The sequence below is a fragment of the Caretta caretta genome, chromosome 9 (assembly GCF_965140235.1).
Source record: "Caretta caretta isolate rCarCar2 chromosome 9, rCarCar1.hap1, whole genome shotgun sequence".
In the NCBI taxonomy this organism is placed as follows: domain Eukaryota; kingdom Metazoa; phylum Chordata; order Testudines; family Cheloniidae; genus Caretta; species Caretta caretta.
Genome location: NC_134214.1, coordinates 68,037,389 through 68,054,831, shown reverse-complemented (window position 1 = coordinate 68,054,831; position 17,443 = coordinate 68,037,389). Strand labels below are relative to the sequence as shown.

The 17,443-nt window shown below is 38.6% G+C and overlaps 1 long non-coding RNA gene across 1 annotated transcript in view; it reads right to left on the bottom strand.

Annotated features, from left to right (window-relative positions):
* Window positions 1-415: 415 nt before the first annotated feature.
* Window positions 416-17,443, bottom strand: part of LOC125643163 (uncharacterized) — a 35,404-nt gene continuing 18,376 nt past the window's right edge. The window contains exon 4 of the long non-coding RNA XR_007358611.1: window positions 416-535. This is a non-coding gene — a long non-coding RNA (uncharacterized LOC125643163). The remainder of the gene's footprint in view (window positions 536-17,443) is intronic.

Here is a 17,443-nt window from a genome sequence, read left to right as displayed (position 1 = left end):
AGGGTCCTTTCATCTAGTCTTCAGTTTGGAGAGGAAGTTAATTCCAAAAATACAAAGAGTCTGATTTGCAGTGAAGGCTGTGAACTTTGGTTAAAAGGGAGAACAAACATGTACAAGAGAATGGCCAAGACCAGGAAACTGTTTGAAGAACCCTCTTCCCCTATTCAGACAGCAGATTACAGCAAGAAACCTAGGCATGTCAGATTTAAGATCTAGCAAAGAAAATTCCAGCAATTGGAATTACAATATGAGGTACTGTGTATATCCATGTTCAAATTTATGTGTGGGCATAAACACAAAGTGCTAGGGTCTTGCATACACAAAGGGGTGCTCCAAGTCACCCAAAAATTATTTTCCCCACATTCTCCCAGATATTCCCTAAGCTTAATGTACAGATACACAGTATTAGCACTTACTTAGTACAGTGAACACCTGTACTCCTTGTTACTTTCTAACAGGAACAGTCAATATTTCAGTGATGGTCACATCACACAAATAAGAGTTTTGCCTTCAATTCTCCAGTAGATCAGGAAATCTAGAGATGTACAAGAAATAAAATTAAAATGGGGCCAATGGGTGAAGTTTACTCTGAATTGCATCAAGTATTCAAAAAGATTGAGTTCAGGTTAAGTTTTGGGCAAAGGTTTTGACATCTCAGCCACAAGCAAAGGTAGAGAGAGCCAAACTGTGAAAAAGGAAATAATTATGTCAGCCTTCTTATGAGAAGAAGTGTATATCAATTCTGATTACCAGAAGAATAGTGTCAGAGTCATGGTTTTTTGTTTTTTTTTTTTAAACTGAGACCCAATACCCATTCTGTTTTACAAAAAAAGAATAATTTCATAATGGGGTGTATTTGTTCTCTTTTGGGGATATCATATTACTGGATTTTATTGTAATTCCATTTGATATAGATGTCAGGTACTTCAAGATAAGATTTAAATCATGTTTAATGAGGTAGAATAACTATATTAAAGAAACTGAAGTGAAACTGAAATCAGCAAGTGATTCTGAAAAGAAGATACAATACGGTGGGAGAAAAAAAAACATGCATTGTTAAGAGCAAAATAGGATGTTAGGAAGATAACACACTCATTGACCACTTTAATATAATTGTTTTAACTTTAGCCTAAAATTCAATAACAGAAATACAGTGACTAGCTATAATTTAATTACTAGTTAATCTTGACAATGGTATTTGCCACAGTCTGCATCTGTATGTACAGTGCATCCATACTGGAACGTTCCCTACTGCTAGCATGGATCTCCAAATGTGCTCTGTGAGCCCTGCCAGGTGTGTAACACTACAGCTGTTATTCTCTTTATGGAAATGAAGGTGAAATCAAATGGAATCAGATTTAATTTTTTATAATGTAATAGCAAAAGTGTATCTCTGCTACAGAATTTTATAGGGTAGTTCTGAAATGGCAGGAAGTGTAATCACTCTATACCAGAGAGAGATGGGGAGGGGCAAGTTACCATGTACTCCCCAATCAATCCCCAAACTGTTCTTATGCTCAGGACACACAACCAGCTTGTAGTCTCCAGGATGGTAGCTATGAAAATCTCCACCTGCCAAATAGCTTTCTCCAGCATAGTAAAGGGAAGGTGGGCCTTCTTGCTCGTTCCTTTTCAGCCTCCTTCCCCTGCTACCCCACCCAGTAAAAACACTTTCTCCTGGCTTAGACAGCACCCAGGACCATATGGTTCATTACAACTTTTGTCCCTTCATGGATCTTACATGGATCCCAGAAAAAGCAGGAAGTAAGGTTCATGGGATCATGGTGGGCCAGGCAGCACAGCCTAACTCATGCAGTATTGCTATCACAGCTGTGTCGCACAAAGCACACAGAGATGTCATCCACCAGCAGGTAGTCCTGTTAGCAGAGACTTAATATGCCTCTAGTTATATCATTTGCTTTGCCAAAGTGCTGAAACAGTGTAAAATATTTTTTGTACATGATCTCAAAGATAATCAGAGAGAACAGAAGAGCCATTTGCCAGCAATATTCTAGATTTTGTGTTTGTGTCATTTTTATTGCAGTCCTAATGCACTTCCAAAAAACTGCAATATTACAAATTTGACTTGCCAATGTACTCTTGTCAAAAAGTAACTGTAAGTAATGCTAAGCTTGACAAACTATATATATGCCCAGACACACAATTCCACTCACAGCATGATGAACTGAATATGTAGATTTATACTTATCTACTGGAAACTTTATAATTTTGTAACTTTAGCTCTTCAGCACTCTTACTACGAAAACAATTTCACTAAGCATTTCAATTTATAGGCAGAAATGTACACAGCATTCATTTAGCTTATCAGCTTAACAGCTTTTAAAAGGTGGGGCTTTGAAGCTTGTTTGTTTTGTTTTGCATGTATGAAGCTCTGGGAAAACTGGGATTCAATACCAACAGCTGACAAATAATCCATTTGACAGTCATCTTGCCTTCCTACCAGCAGCCACTCCCTGAATGTAGAAAGCTGGTAATGCCCCTGTCAGTCAGCCAAAGGGAGCACTCTCCAGTAGAATGAATTCTTTACTCAGTGCAATGAGAAACCTATGTCCCAACTGCAGCAGTCAGAATTCTCACAAAGCTTTGAAGCTGTCATAAATATAAAGAGAAGGGTATACACCTTTCTGTATACAACACTATAAAATCCCTCCTGGCCAGAGACAACATCCTGTTACCTGTAAAGGGTTAAGAAATTCAGCTAACCTGGCTGGCACCTGACCCAAAGGACCAATAAGGGGACAAGATACTTTCAAATTTTGGGGAGGGAAGAAGGCTTTTGTTTGTGCTCTTTATTTACGTGGTTGTTCTCTCTTGGGACTGAGAGAGGTCAGACATAAATCCATCTTCTCCAACCCATTCTAATCCAAGTCTCCAATATTGCAACCAGTATAGGTAAGCCAGGCAAGGCGAATTAGTTTATTTTTTGTTTTATGTGAATTTTCCCTGTGTTAAGAGGGAGGTTTATTCCTGTTTTCTGTAACTTTAAGGTTTTGCCCAGAGGGGGATCCTCTGTGTTTTGAATCTGAATACCCTGTAAAGTATTTTCCATCCTGATTTTACAGAGGTGATTTTTACCTTTTTTTTTTTTTTAAACAAAATCCTTCTTTTAAGAACCTGACTGATTTTTCCACTGTTCCAAGATCCAGGGGTTTGGGTCTTTGATGATTTTGTAACCAATTTGTTAGGCTATTATTCTCAAGCCTCCCCAGGAAAGGGGGTGTGTAGGGCTTGGGGGGATATTTTGGGGGAAGACGTCTCCAAGTGGTCTCTTTCCCTGTTCTTTGTTTAAAACGCTTGGTGGTGGCAGCATACTGTTCAAGGACAAGGCAAAGTTTGTACCGTGGGGAAGTTTTAACCTAAACTGGTAAGAATAAGCTAAGGGGGTCTTTCTTGCGGGTCCCCACATCTGTACCCTAGAGTTCAGAGTGGGGAAGGAACCCTGACAGAAGCAAAGGTGGGGGCGGGGGGTCTTTCTGCTTTGAAGCGTATGGCTTTGAATAAGAGTTTGCAGTTGTGTTTCCACTGTATTTTGTGTTGTGTGTGAGAGAAAGTGTACTGTAGTTTTTCAAGCCTCAAAAGGAGGGGAAAAAAACATTACAAGCATTAAACTTTGCATGACAACTACTGCAGTCATGCTGTAGGGTATACATTTTGATTGTTTAAACATTTGTGAGCTTTGCTGTCAGTAGCCTTACTCTGCAAGCATCTCTTCAAAGGTGAATAAACAGAGACTTTACATATCACTTTACCCTCCCACTAAAAAACTGTTAACATAGAAAAAGATTTTATTTGTAAAGAAAGGGTTGAAATAAGGCAGTAGGAATCATCTCTCTGTTATATAAAGGCTGCAGCTTGATATGCAGCGTATCAGGCATTCAACTTTAAGTTAACCCCTAGGTTCTATCCCAAGCTCTGCCAATGGCCAGCTCTATCATCCTGGGCAAATTATTGTCTGTCTCATTGACCATCTGCCCTTCCATCCTTTGTCTGCTTTGTTTATTTACATTGGACACTCTTCATGGCAAGAACCCCCCCCCACCCCCACCCCACAGGTGTTTGTACCTTACCTAGCACAATTTCCAATTTTGCTTGGGGCCTCTAGGGGCTACCATAGTACAAACAATAATGATAATATCAACTGTGCTGCTTCCAACTGCTTGTTTTAGAAGTCATATGCAAAGTTGGGAGTCTCTGCCCACATCTTTACAACTATTTAATAGACTCTGTAGTGAGATCTCCATGTAACCTAGAATGTCATAAAGCATCATGAACCTATGGTTCTTTTGTTGGCACACCTGAAGTGATTTGCTGGCCTTAGTCCATTCAGAACAGAATAACACATCACTAAAACAATCACCAAAGTATTAACTGACATCCTCACTTTAAGTGTTACCAAAGGTGAGGCCCCCCCAGAAAACTGATGAGGAGTGTGCACTACCTCTTTAGCCCAGACCAGAGATCAGGCATGTGTGCTCTTGATATATCTGTTCTGCAGAAACAGCAGAGGATTTCAGTTTCTACGTCTATCAACCCAGCTTCTTTCACCCAACACTCAATTCATTTTAAAGGATTAAGGGAAAGCAAATTATGACCTCGTGTCAATGCCTGCACAGAAATGCCAATTATATTTTAAAATAATATTTAAGTGTGCCATGGCTTATTAATGTTGAAAAATGTTTCTTACCTTAAAGATTGATTTAACTGGGCTAAGCAAAGTGGTTGGAGATTCCCTTTAATGAACCCAGTTAGGAGAAGAAAATATTCATTCTTAGTATGAGTATATGCTAAGTGAGCTGAAGAAGCAGCTTTACTAGCACAAAACCAAAAGAAACCATTGCATATAAAGAATGGCTGACTTACAATTCCTTACATTTGAGAGTTAATAAACTAAAACATTTTTGCCATTTGCGAATAGCAAGCATTCTGGAATTTGGAAAGTCTCTCATCTTTTTTAACAGACAATATGTAGCAGAAGCCTCATAAGAGGTAGCATTTATTTGAAACACTGCATGTTTATTCAATCTAATAACATATGCAAATTTATGTAAATATCTTGCCCTGATGTGTTAAATGTGGGATTACATCAGAAACGATCCATCCCACAATTTCTTTTAGATTTTATTCAATCAAATTGAATTAAATGTCAGTCTCAATTTTATTTATTTGGAGACTTAACTTTTATGATTATTAGTTCAGGATGTCATAGACAAGGAGTCTAAACATTCTGGTAACCAGACTATTGTTCAAGGAGGTATGGATCAGAGATATTACGCTTACTTTATTATTTCAAACATCTTCCATAATTACTATATTTTGGAAAGGTTAGGGACAAAAGACCACTGGAGATCAGTGGTTTGAGTTCATTACTAAATGTAAGAGCAGAAAGGAATAAAGAAAATTTTTCACACTACTTTGTTAGAAGGGCTAACAGATGTGTGTGTAAAAATTTAATAAACTAACTGGATTTTGCAATAATTAGCAAAAAAAATCAGTGGAATCTTTGCTATTTTTGTCTCTCACTATTCATCTTCATACATGAATAGGAAAAAATGAATAATAGCATAGCAGAGAGATGGAAAGGGCTTTGTTAGAGACTGAGAAAGGAGATATGCAGCTGTTTATCAAGATTTTGATCATGTTTGGTTTCAAGGGCTCTGATCTCACAGCCATTCATTATGGCCTATGAACATGAATGTTATCTACATCTGATCAGAATGTTTGCTCATCCATATTTACTCTTTGAAGTTAAAAAATGTAATAAAAGAAAAAACACACGGCCTATGCTGCACAAGTTGCAGTCTGCATTGCTTCCATCTACAACACAGGTACAGTAAGTCACATCAGTAGTCTGGGTATAAGGATGTCACTCTGGACAGATCATCCTTTGACAGGAAGGAGTGAAATCTCCCAAAAACCTGAAGGTGGAAAAAAAGAATCTCAAGCCCTTGGACTTCTGGAGGGAAGTTTCCCAGGTTAGAAGACAAAGTCAGTGCCTTGTCCAGTTCCTCAGTGTTTCCTCTTTTCCATTGCCATTGATTCTATTTGCTTGGGTTCAATCTGAACCAGTTTTTCCTCATCCAAGAGGGTGAGCAATGAGACAGAGCTCTTATAAGCTCTGGAACTTTTTTGATGGTGCTGACTGTGTACATCAATAAGGGAATAAAATACTGGGTCTTACCAGCATATCATTTGGTATCAAAGCCAGTGGCTTCTCAAATCTTCCCTAGCTAGATATTGAAGGGAAAAGGATTGAGTTGTGGAAGGAATGAAGACCCTGTTGGTCTCCAACAGTGATCATTCTTGGGCATGAGAAAAGATTGCCCATCAAATCCTGGATAAAATGAATGAATGCAGCCATTAAAATGCCGTTGCTACTTTTTCGGTGACTCCGCCCAAAAAGGGAGATGTTGGAGAGTAAACATTCATACTGCACTCATCGCCGTGATATCTGAATACAGTCAATATAGTGACAGGTTTCAGAGTGGTAGCCATGTTAGTCTGTATCAGCAAAAACAATGAGGAGGACTTGTAGCACCTTAGAAACTAACAAATTTATCTGGGCATAAGATTTCGTGGGCTAAAGCTTATGCCCAGATAAATTTGTCAGTCTCTAAGGTGCCACAAGTACTCCTCGTTGTTTTAGTCATTATAGTATCTTTGTAGTGATTTGTCCAGTGTTGCTTTAAATAATATAAGTGATGCCACATCCTAATACACCTCACTGTTAGGTCAACATTTTTCCTGATATCATCCTACTTTCTTTCCATCACTCTTTATTTAATATTTATACACTGTTAAGCCAGCCTGCAACAATAGCCCTTGGCTGTACAAAATGGTCTAGATGTTTAACTTCTCTAAAATGTTAGACTGTGTTCCCATTCCCGTGTGAGTTTTGGAGGAGAAAAAGGAATTAGATGTGTTTTCTCGTTTCTGTTTCCATTATCTTTTCATGGTAATAAGCCAAAACAGACTCATTATGACCCAGAGGGAAATGTATCAGTTCTATTGACCTGAGAGGATACATTTATGTCATATTATTGTAACAAAAAGAGAGGTTGCTTATTATCCCCATGAGAACATTTTGGCTGCATTACCCTGACAGTGTCTGCCTCAGAATGTATTTTCATACTGAAGAGATGGCTGCCATGTTTCTTTTGATAAGAAAATCAGAATTATTTTCACAGAAACATTTAAATTCTGCCCTGTCAGAAATTACTCTGTCATTTGATTAAAGGAAACTACCTTGAAATTAGACCATCAGCATTACCTTTCTGTGTGCACAGTTATTTGTTTGGGGAAGGGGACAGGAGAAGGAGTAGAAACTAGAAGGTGCTTGCAAAGGCACAAAAAGGAAAAAAAGAAAACAGAAAAAAGTAAAAAACAGCACAGCAAATTATTGGGGTAAATTGGATAATATAGAGCATTTCTCCAAAGGGTATTTTATTTGTTCTAGATCCGTTTAATAAACTGTTGAAGGTAGCATGTGCTTTAATCTTCAGAAAACATCAGCACTGCTCACTCTGGGGACTAAACCTCCATAAATAGGTGCAAGCTGGATATTTGTCATTCAGGCTGGATTCGGAAAGGGTGGGATTGGAGTCCCTCCACATCTTCATTAAGGCCATTCAGCCTGTATTTGGTTTTAATCACTGACTTTCCCAGGCAAGTGAAAGTAATGAGTTTCAAAGAGGAGTACAGCATAAAAAATGAAACTCAAAAAACCAGTATTTAGAAAAGCATCACTCAAACAGTTGAAGTGACAACCCTTGTTTCCCTTCCCCCCCACCCCCACTGCTGAAGTTGTGAACAAAGGAGAATGGGAATGCCTGCATAACCACAGTAACATTTTCCCATTATTTTTCAAAGAATTTAGGACACTAAAATTCATATTCTGCATTCTGAGGATAAAATTTGTATCCAGAAGAGGAGTTGGTGAAAAAGTAACTTCATTTTGGTTGCAGTCTTATGAGTGCCATCTTGCAGGCTTCCTCAGATAGCTTGAACTATGGGTCAACACTTAGACATGGTAGAATTTGATTTTTTTTCTTCATAATTTATTTTAATGTTGAATAATTTCTAATTTCAATGTTTATTTTAAACAGTTTTTTATATTTTTATTGATTTTAATTTTCACTGTTGTGGGAAATTATGGGGGAGGGTCAGACCATAATTATTTAACAATAGGTGTTGAGATTCAAAAAGTGTAAACTTTATAATAGTTAAAACAAATTATCAAAATATACAAAGTAAATTTCCTTCCATCAAACTCTAAAGTTCTCGAGCAGCATTTTTATTACTTTGCCTATCTGTCAGTTTTGATTGTTATTGGCACAAGTATTTTTTCATTCGTTTGTCTGTACAGTGAATCAACTTTTACCGATTTTTACTGACAAAAGTCTAATCCTGACAAGCCTATCTACACTGAATCATCTCTCAGGAATGAAATTAGCAAGAGATACTAGCTGCACTTTATGTGCAATTACAATTGTGAATGCTTAAATGTGTCTGTTCTTTAATAATGTTTTGCAATACATGAACAGCACAACTGACAGAAGACTGCATTTGGCAGTTACATTTCTGCATAAAAAGGCACATAGTAATAAATATGGCCAGTCATATAAAATCTGCCTGAATCTAAGATGATCTTACAGTGTGTAAAAAATTCACATAGGTCACCAATTTATTTCATCTCCGTACAATACCCAATTACCCAGTGGTCCTGCTATTCATGATCAGGGCAAGGGTCAAGTCCCAAGTACAAATCTCTTGGCTTTTGTTACTTAAACCAAATTTGAAAAATATACTCCCTCTACCCCAACTCCCACCCTGCTTAAGAGTCTGCATTTGAAGTTTAAAACTGTGTTTGCTTTGCATATCCATGTATTTATTTTTAATCAACACCCCCTACTCTTCCAGTTTTATATAAATAGACCTATGATGTCACTCAAGGGAGCTTTTAAGAAAAACAAAACAGTTATCAGATTGAGGCATAAATACCTGATGACCAGCAGTAATATATTGAATACCATGTGGTTTAAGTACCTTAAAATCTTTAAAGCAGACTCTGTTTAGTTATTATACCATCTGAGCCTGTTTTTCAAGCAGGAGTCTTTTCACACTACATCCATTTTCTCAGAGACATGCATTTTCAAAGCTAGATTTACCCTCCATTCTTAATCTCAGTCTGTGATTGTTTGAAAAAGACTATCAGGCCGTACGCTGTCTCTTTGCATCTGGCAGTGTATGTTGGTTACTGAAATTCAGAAATGAACTCTCCACTGGTTTCCTTAAGTGTCACAGCTGTATACTGCTCTTCTGTTTTAATGGGCCTTATTTATTATTTGGCAAATTCTAGCTGATTTACAATTCCAGATGCTTGTATTGTTTCCATGTTAATCAACACCAAATTTTGACTGGAGCATTAACCTTTTTAGCATTTACTCCCACATAACTTCAAATAATTTAAAATACTAGCAAGGGACATTTTCAAAAGCACTTAAGAGATTTAGGTGCACAAGTCCCTTTCACCTTCAAATATAAAGACCTGTGCTCCTAACTCTATTAGGCCCTTATGAAAATCTCTCAATTATAAATATTTTGCCTAATAGGATTTCCTCTCCAGTGTTTTTTTTTTTTTTTAACCAAGACTTGGCAATAACTGAAGAAGAGACCAGAAACTCAGGTAACCCACACTCAGTTATATAGTGAGCCTAGCAGATGCTGGCAAAGGACTTCAGAAGTCTTCCTGCAGTGAAGGCATGATCAATGAAGCTTATAATTATGTGACCACTCTCCTGAGTCTCTGTACATTGATTTAAAGAGCTCTCCTATAAAGTGAAGCATGACATATAGCTCTTATGTCATATTACATCTCTTCCAAGAAGGGGAAGGGGTTCAGATTTCCAAAAGAAGGAAAATGGAGGAATTTATGTGCCTTTCTAGTGACATGAATAAAAATCTCATTGTGCCCATTCAAGAGTGCATATTCTCTCTTTGTCTCTCAACTAGTGCAATGAACAGTTTAAACTGACCTGCACTTTACAGCCTGCTCCTCATACTTGTATGCTCCACTTACCTCTCAAGACAGATCCCCCAATCTCACTTACTCCCCTCCCATATAGAACGAGGAGCCCTTTATATGAGTTAGGTCAAGGGAGAGGTCACATGACTTCAGTAACCAAATCTCTCATGGAGTTCAGATGCATTCCCTCAGCCCTGGAAAGCCACCGAAAAAGAAATCCCTGCTCACCCATCTATCCAGAGCTCAGCTCCCATGGGACTAATAGGGCATGTCGATACTGCAATTAAAAATCTGTGACTGGCCCGCTCCAGCTGACTCAGGCTCCTGGGGCTCAGGCTAAGGAGCTGCTCAATTGCAGTGTAGATGTTCAGACTTGGACTGGAGCCCGGGCTCTAGGACCCAGCTAGGTGGAAGGGTCCCAGAGCTCCGGCTGTAGCCTAAGCTTCAACACCTACATCGCACTAGAGAGCAGCCCCTTAGCCTGAGCTCCATGAGCCCAAGCCAGCTGACACAGGCCAGCCACGAGTTTTTAACTGCAATGTAGACATAGCCATAGATTCAAGTGGGATCACAGTACTCTGGGACTAGTAGCTGGCACCTTTTACAACACAAGTGCTTGCTCTGCTAAACAGACTGGAGAACTGTGCTTCTGACCAAAATCCACTACCCACCAATCCTAAAAGAGTTTGCACAGCCTACTCTAAAGACCAATCCTAATCTCAGATGACATTTATTTACATTACAAATGCACTGCACTATTGGGTACAACTTGCAATCTCTGCTCAAAAGAATTCCAGGAGCATAAAAGTAGGGAATACCATAGATGAGGATAAAAATGAAATGGCAAAATTATGTGAATAAGATTGCAAAATACCTATGCTTACAGCACATCAAGCAGATTTTAGTCCCTCTCTTAAAAACTATCTGTGGTTAAATTTATTACTAAAGGAAATGAAACAATTTATTTGGATCCAAAACAATTCCTATACCCTGTCTGTTGGGGAAAGTGACTTAATTCTGACTGAATACCATATAAGGATAAACAATGCAACAGACTTTTGATGGTACTTCCATTGGGAAGGGAATAGCTACCATGTTCATATGTGAAATTGTTCTATATATCTTACTCAATGGCCACACAATTTTATTTTTTGATATTCGGTCAAAATACTATGCAGACCTAATATTTTGATGTGTGTAAATTTCCAATGATATCTTATGTACAGATAAGGAACATGAATATCTAAGATTACATTTCAGAACTTTCTTTTTCAAACTAACTCATGCCTACATTCCTAAATTAGCAATTGACAAACTTGAAATATTCTTCAAGACATGGAAAACATTACCACACTTATCATTACAATTCTCCTTCTCCTTTAAATTAATGAGAAACATTTTCATGATTAGCTCTGCTCTTTCTTTACCTCATCAGCCCTCTTCTACATTTATATGTCCAGGGAAACTGGCCACTTAGCTGTTTTCAAAATGATTTGACCTTATTTTCCTTTAGCTAAAATGTAGCTCTTTTCTTGATTTCAGCTCCCTACCGGTAGTTCTAGGTGGTCTTCTTGAAATTAGCACAAGCCTGAAGTCCTGGGATCTATCACTTGAAAGTGGATGTTGTGAACATGGGCAGGGGGTTAATATTTCTCTTCAAGCCTACATTGCTGAATCCCTTAGGAAAGCTGTTCAAATTCATGTTTCTTTGTAACGCTGGAACTCTAGAGATGAAAAAACAAGTGTAATAATAGCTAGACCTCTTCAGACTACAGGAGCCAACAGCACCATAAGGCAAGTTATGAGCATTTTGGAACAAACATAAAACACACAAAAACAGCTAATATTTCAATAAAAATTGTCTAAAACAATATTTACTTAACTACAGAAATAATGTATTTATTTGTATTGCTCGTAAGAGTAGAGTATGGTAAATGAGAAGGAAGCCACACACTTCAAACTTATGAACTGTGCAAATAGTAGCTTTAAATTTTTTTTTTAAGTTATTTTCTAGCAATTTACAGTTGATGTTCAATTTCAGTTTACTTATGTTTTCAGTTTTCCAGTTGGTGTATCCATGTAAGCAATTCTGGCCATGCTCTTAACACAACAGGTGAAGGCAAACATGAAAAAGTAGAAAGATAATTTTAATATGATTTCTTGTATTAGTTTCCATGTACGAGCAGCCATCTTGCTGTTCTCATATATGTTGCTGTTCGCCAAGCCATTCTGATGTACTTTCAGTTTTATCTTAGATCTGGCTAAGCAAGATGGCACTTTTTTTCTGGAGGCTGCCAGCTTCTATTTCATAATCTCAGTTATGTAGAACTTTGCCAAAATTTAACCATTCAGGCTGAACATTTCCATGCTTGCTTTCTGCCTCGGGATGAATGATTTGGGGATGTTTTACTGAAAAGAGTTTGCTAATTTCCAAGAACCGAAGCTTAGTAAAATTGAAGTAAAAGTAAAAGCTTAGTAAAATTGCCAAAATTTTGCCAAAATTACTTATTTTCCCTATCATTTTTTCTTTGAAGACCACTTTCAATTTCATCCTTAGAAAGATAACTTGCAATTTGGCAAGGAGACCAAGAGTCAGAGATGCCTTTTGCTGCTTCCATGAAAATTCTCCCAGATAGGAGAATGGTACCCATAAATTTCTTAGGGTACAGAAATAAGATTTGGGTATAGTAGGTTGGGCCTGAATTACATATGTCATGATCCTATAAAATACCTTGTAAGAGCGCTCTTAGCAGTTCGGTTCATTCAGTTTAGTGTAGTGTAGTTTAGTTCTGCTAAGTTTAGCTCTTCTAAGTTCTAAGCTCTATCTATCTATTCTATCTATCTTCTATCATGCTATCAGCTCAGCTTGTGTAGAATAGTATAACTACTCAACATTCCTAACCACTGGGGAAGCCAGCACCATCGCGTAATCAGGCCTGCCAGGAGTGAGGCTGGTCCTTCACCTCCTATTACTGGATCCTCAAGGAAGGGTGTGAGTATGTTAGGTTAAGGTACTTATAATAGAAATGGTACCACCAGGAGTTTTGGAATTCTTTTACAGTTTTGCAGTTAAGTTTCATTGCATTTCTTATTTTTATGTTAATTTCAATAAAGGTTTTATCAATTTGGTATTGTCCTCAGTGTATGTGTTCTTGCCAAGCATCCTGAGAATCCTCTCCCACAGGAGCAAGCCTCCTAGCTTTGGTAGACAGAATATAGATAAAAATAGCAGTGTAGACCACTGCTTTGAAGTTGCAGCTCAGGCTGGAGCTCGGCCTTTGAAGCCTAAGGAGATGGGAGTGGGCTTCAGAACCCAACTTCAAAGTGTTGTCTACAACACTTAGAGCAGGGATCGACAATGTTTGACACACTGCCCGACAGGGTAAGCCCCCTGGCGGACCGGGCCCGTTTGTTTACCTGCTGTGTCCGCAGGTTCGGCCAATCGCAGCTCCCAGTGGCTGCAGTTCACCAAACAAGGCCCATGGAGGCTACGGGAAGTGGTGACCAGCGCATCCCTCAGCCCCCGGGCTTACCCTGATGGGCCACAGGCCAAATGTTGCCAATCTCTGACTTAGAGCATGAGAAGAAGCCCTGCTAGCCCAAGTTTGTCATCCCAGCTGGAAAGCTCACTCCCATGGGCTACAGTGCAGGTGATGTTGGCTTGGCTGATCAGCCAAGTCACCATACAAATTTAATCCTTTCCAGAACAATAAAAGTCAAACTTGATGTCCAAACAGATTCTTCTGCCTCTCCTGGGCTATTCTTCACGTGACCAGTTCTTCACCCCTTCACTCGACCAGTTCTTCACCACTGACTCCTCGGTTGGTTTCATGACGTCCCCCTTGTAGTCTACTCCACACTGGAGTTCCCTGCTTCCTGCAGATCCTATCTCAGGGCCTTCCACAGCAGTTCTCTCAGTCCTTTTATGTTCTCTCAGCCTTTTAATGAAGCCTAGGGTGTTCCTCAGGCTACTGCCTCATGCCATTAGTCCCACACCCTCAGGTTGGGAGGCAGGTAATTATGGCACATCTGACCCTGACTAAACAGGACTGGCCAGGCCAAGGCCACATAGTCCTTAAAGGGGAAGGCTGCCAAGTTACAACCCTGTATTGAGCCTAGTATCTTGTGTTTTTCTATTGTTTACCCTCTAGAAAGGCATCCAGTCCTGATCTGAAGGCATCAAGAGATGGAGAATCTACCACAGCACTTGGTAACTTGTTCCAGTGAATAACTACCCTCACTGTAGAATATGTTCCCTATTTCCAATTTCAGTTTTTCTGGCTTCAGCTTCAGGCCACTGGTTCTTGTTATGCCTTTCTTTGCTAGATTAAAAAGAGAGTTTGATAGTACCTGGTATTTTCTCCCCATGAAGATACTAACACACCAATCAACAAATCACATCTCAATCTTTTTGATAAAACAAACTCTTTAAGTCTCTCACTGTCATGGATTTTCTCTTTCCCCCAAATAATTTTTGGCTCTTTTCTGTGCCTCACCAGCTTTCAAACATCCTTTTAAAAACTGTGGACACCTGACCTGTACGCATTGTTCCATTATCGGTCTCACCCATGCCACATACAGAGGTTAAATCACCTCCTTATCCACCTGTTTATACATCCAAGGATTGCATTAGCTCTGCTTGCGGCAGCATCACACTGGGAGCTTACGGTGAGTCACTTGCCCACTCTGACCCCTAAATCCTTTTCAGAGTCACAGCTTTCCAGGATACAGGCCCCCATCCTGTGGGTGTGGCTTATATTCCTTCTCCTTAGGGAAGGTCTACACTACCAGTTAAGTCAACTAACTTATGATGCTCAGGGGTATGAAAAAGCCCCTCCCCCCCAGAGCAAACACAAGTTTCACACTGTCCACACTGGCGTTAAGTCAGCAAGAGATGGTCTCCCAATTACATAGTTTACGCTTACACTTCTCACTGACGTGGCGTAATTATGCCAATGGGAGAGCACTTGCCCATCAGCATAGCGTATCTTCACCAGATGCCCTAGAGTGGCCAGCTGCACTGATGCACTGTGTAGCCTTGCCCCTAGATGTGAAACTTTTCCATTTCACTATTTTAAAACGCATGTTGGTTAAATAGGCCAAGCTTACCAAATGACACAGTTTACTCTATGACTGCCCCGTCCATCCTTCACCAATCTTTGTATTATCCGCAAATTGTATCAGAAATGATTTTATATTTAGTTCCAGATCATTGAAGAAAATGTTGATTAGCATCAGGCCCAGTATCCATCCCTGCAGAATCCCACTGGAAATAGCCCATTCAATAATGACTCTCCACTCTGGACTACTTTTTGAGATCTGTCAGTTATCTATTTTTTAATAATTTTAAAAATGTGTTCTTTGTTGATATCATGTGCTGATTTTTTTTAAAAATCAGAATGCCATGCTGTACTCAGTCAAATACCTTACAAAAGCCCATTTCATCTGTGTAACTATCTTTATCAATCAACTTTTAATCTGATCAAAGAAGGAGATCAGATTTTTTTGGCAAGACCTATTTATCATAAAATTATATTGACTGGCATTAATTGTATCCCTGTTTTTAGTAATTCAGTCCCAAATCAGCTTCTTGATTATTTTTCCCAGGATTTGTGTCAGGCTAACTGGTCTATAGTTACCCAGATTATCCCTCTTGCCCTTTATGAATATTCAGTTTGAATATTGGCACAATGCTAGCACTCTTCCAGTGTTCTGGAATTTGCTCTGTATTCCAAGATTTATTAAAAATCACTATCAGTGGGACAGACATTTCCTCTATCAATTCTTGTAGGACTCTTGGGGGCAAGTTATCTGAGTCACCTAATTTTAAAATGTTTATGCCTAGTATACGTTGTTTAACATCCTCATTTACTAATGGACTAGAAAGTACTTCAGTTGTGTGTGATACATCCTGTTTCATTTCAAATACAGAACATAAATATTTATGGAACACTTCTGCCTTTTCTGCATCATTAACAATTTTACCTCTCCCTCAAGTAATGGGCCTACACCATTCTAGGATTGATTCTTCTTTTAAATGAGCTGGATAGGTTTAACTGTACTTCTGCCAGCAGAGGGAAGCTGTTGCAATCCAAGTTAGATTAAAGGGAAGAAACCCAGATTTGGATTCTACAATGTAGGAAAATGATTTCCAATAGGTGAACATTTGCAGTCCTCAACTCCTTCGGCATGGGCATGTGCCCTGAATACAGAAAACCTAACACAAATCTGGAACTAGTGTGAGACATGAGCCTGATTATACAATTTCCTTCTTTTACCTCTCAAGAGGAAATAAAACACATTTCATTATACATAGTGTAAGATATTACCATGTATTATCTAAATGTGGAGAGAAGGAAAATTATATTAGAGTAAAAGGTATTCCCATTATGACACCAAGATAGTAACAAGGTGATCATTTACCACCCAAATATGAATTCTGTTGAAAAAGAAAATTTAATGGGAGCAAACATAAAATCAAAAACAACAGAAAAATATGCAGGTAGAAATGGAAGAAGGATGAATGTTCTAGTCACAGAAAAATTATGTCCAGCACAGGAGATATCATGCAACTACATAGATCACTAGTTTCTATCATTACATCCAGTAGGGAGAGTTAGAAATGTAAGTCTTTATTCCTGGGATATATGATGTTGCCAAAGACCACACTGCCATTTCTATTCAAATTCCAACTGGCAGATCATTCGCTTGTGTAAATCAGCATACGTCTGTGCTAGTCAAAGAAATGATACAGATTTACACATGCTGAGAATTTGCCATTTTGTTTCTATTTTTCAGGTTTTTTATCATATCAGTCATAGTCAATATGTCAAAGCCAATTAATAATGGTTAGATGCAGTAACTGATCAAAGTATGTTTTCTATTTTTTGGAGGTATGCACCTTGTGAGGACAAAGTGAATTCAGTTTGGCTAACAAGTGCACTTAACAGACTGATTGTTCATGAAGATTATCTAGTATGTGGAAGTATTTCTTCACCAAATAGCAAGACCATAAAACAGGCAGTGATTTTTCTGCTTATAAGCCCATGGAACATTGAATCAACAATAAAAAAGTGGTCCAGCTGCCCAGTTGTTCTGGGTGTCCTTAAGAAGAAAGGATGGCCCTGTGATTTAATCACAGGACATGTAGTTAGGAATCCCAAGTCCTAGCTGTACCTCTGTCACAGACTTCCTGTGATCTTGGGTAACTTATATGTATCTCATTTTCTTGTGCTCTAAAATGGAGATAATATTTACTTTACTCACAAGGACAGTGAGATGCTCAGTGTACCGGTTTGTAGAGAACTTGTCACCAGACCACCTCATGAACTACCTTTATGATTATACAATACAGACTCATGAACATAGTTCACTGTGTTGAACCCTTATTAATGCTAAAAC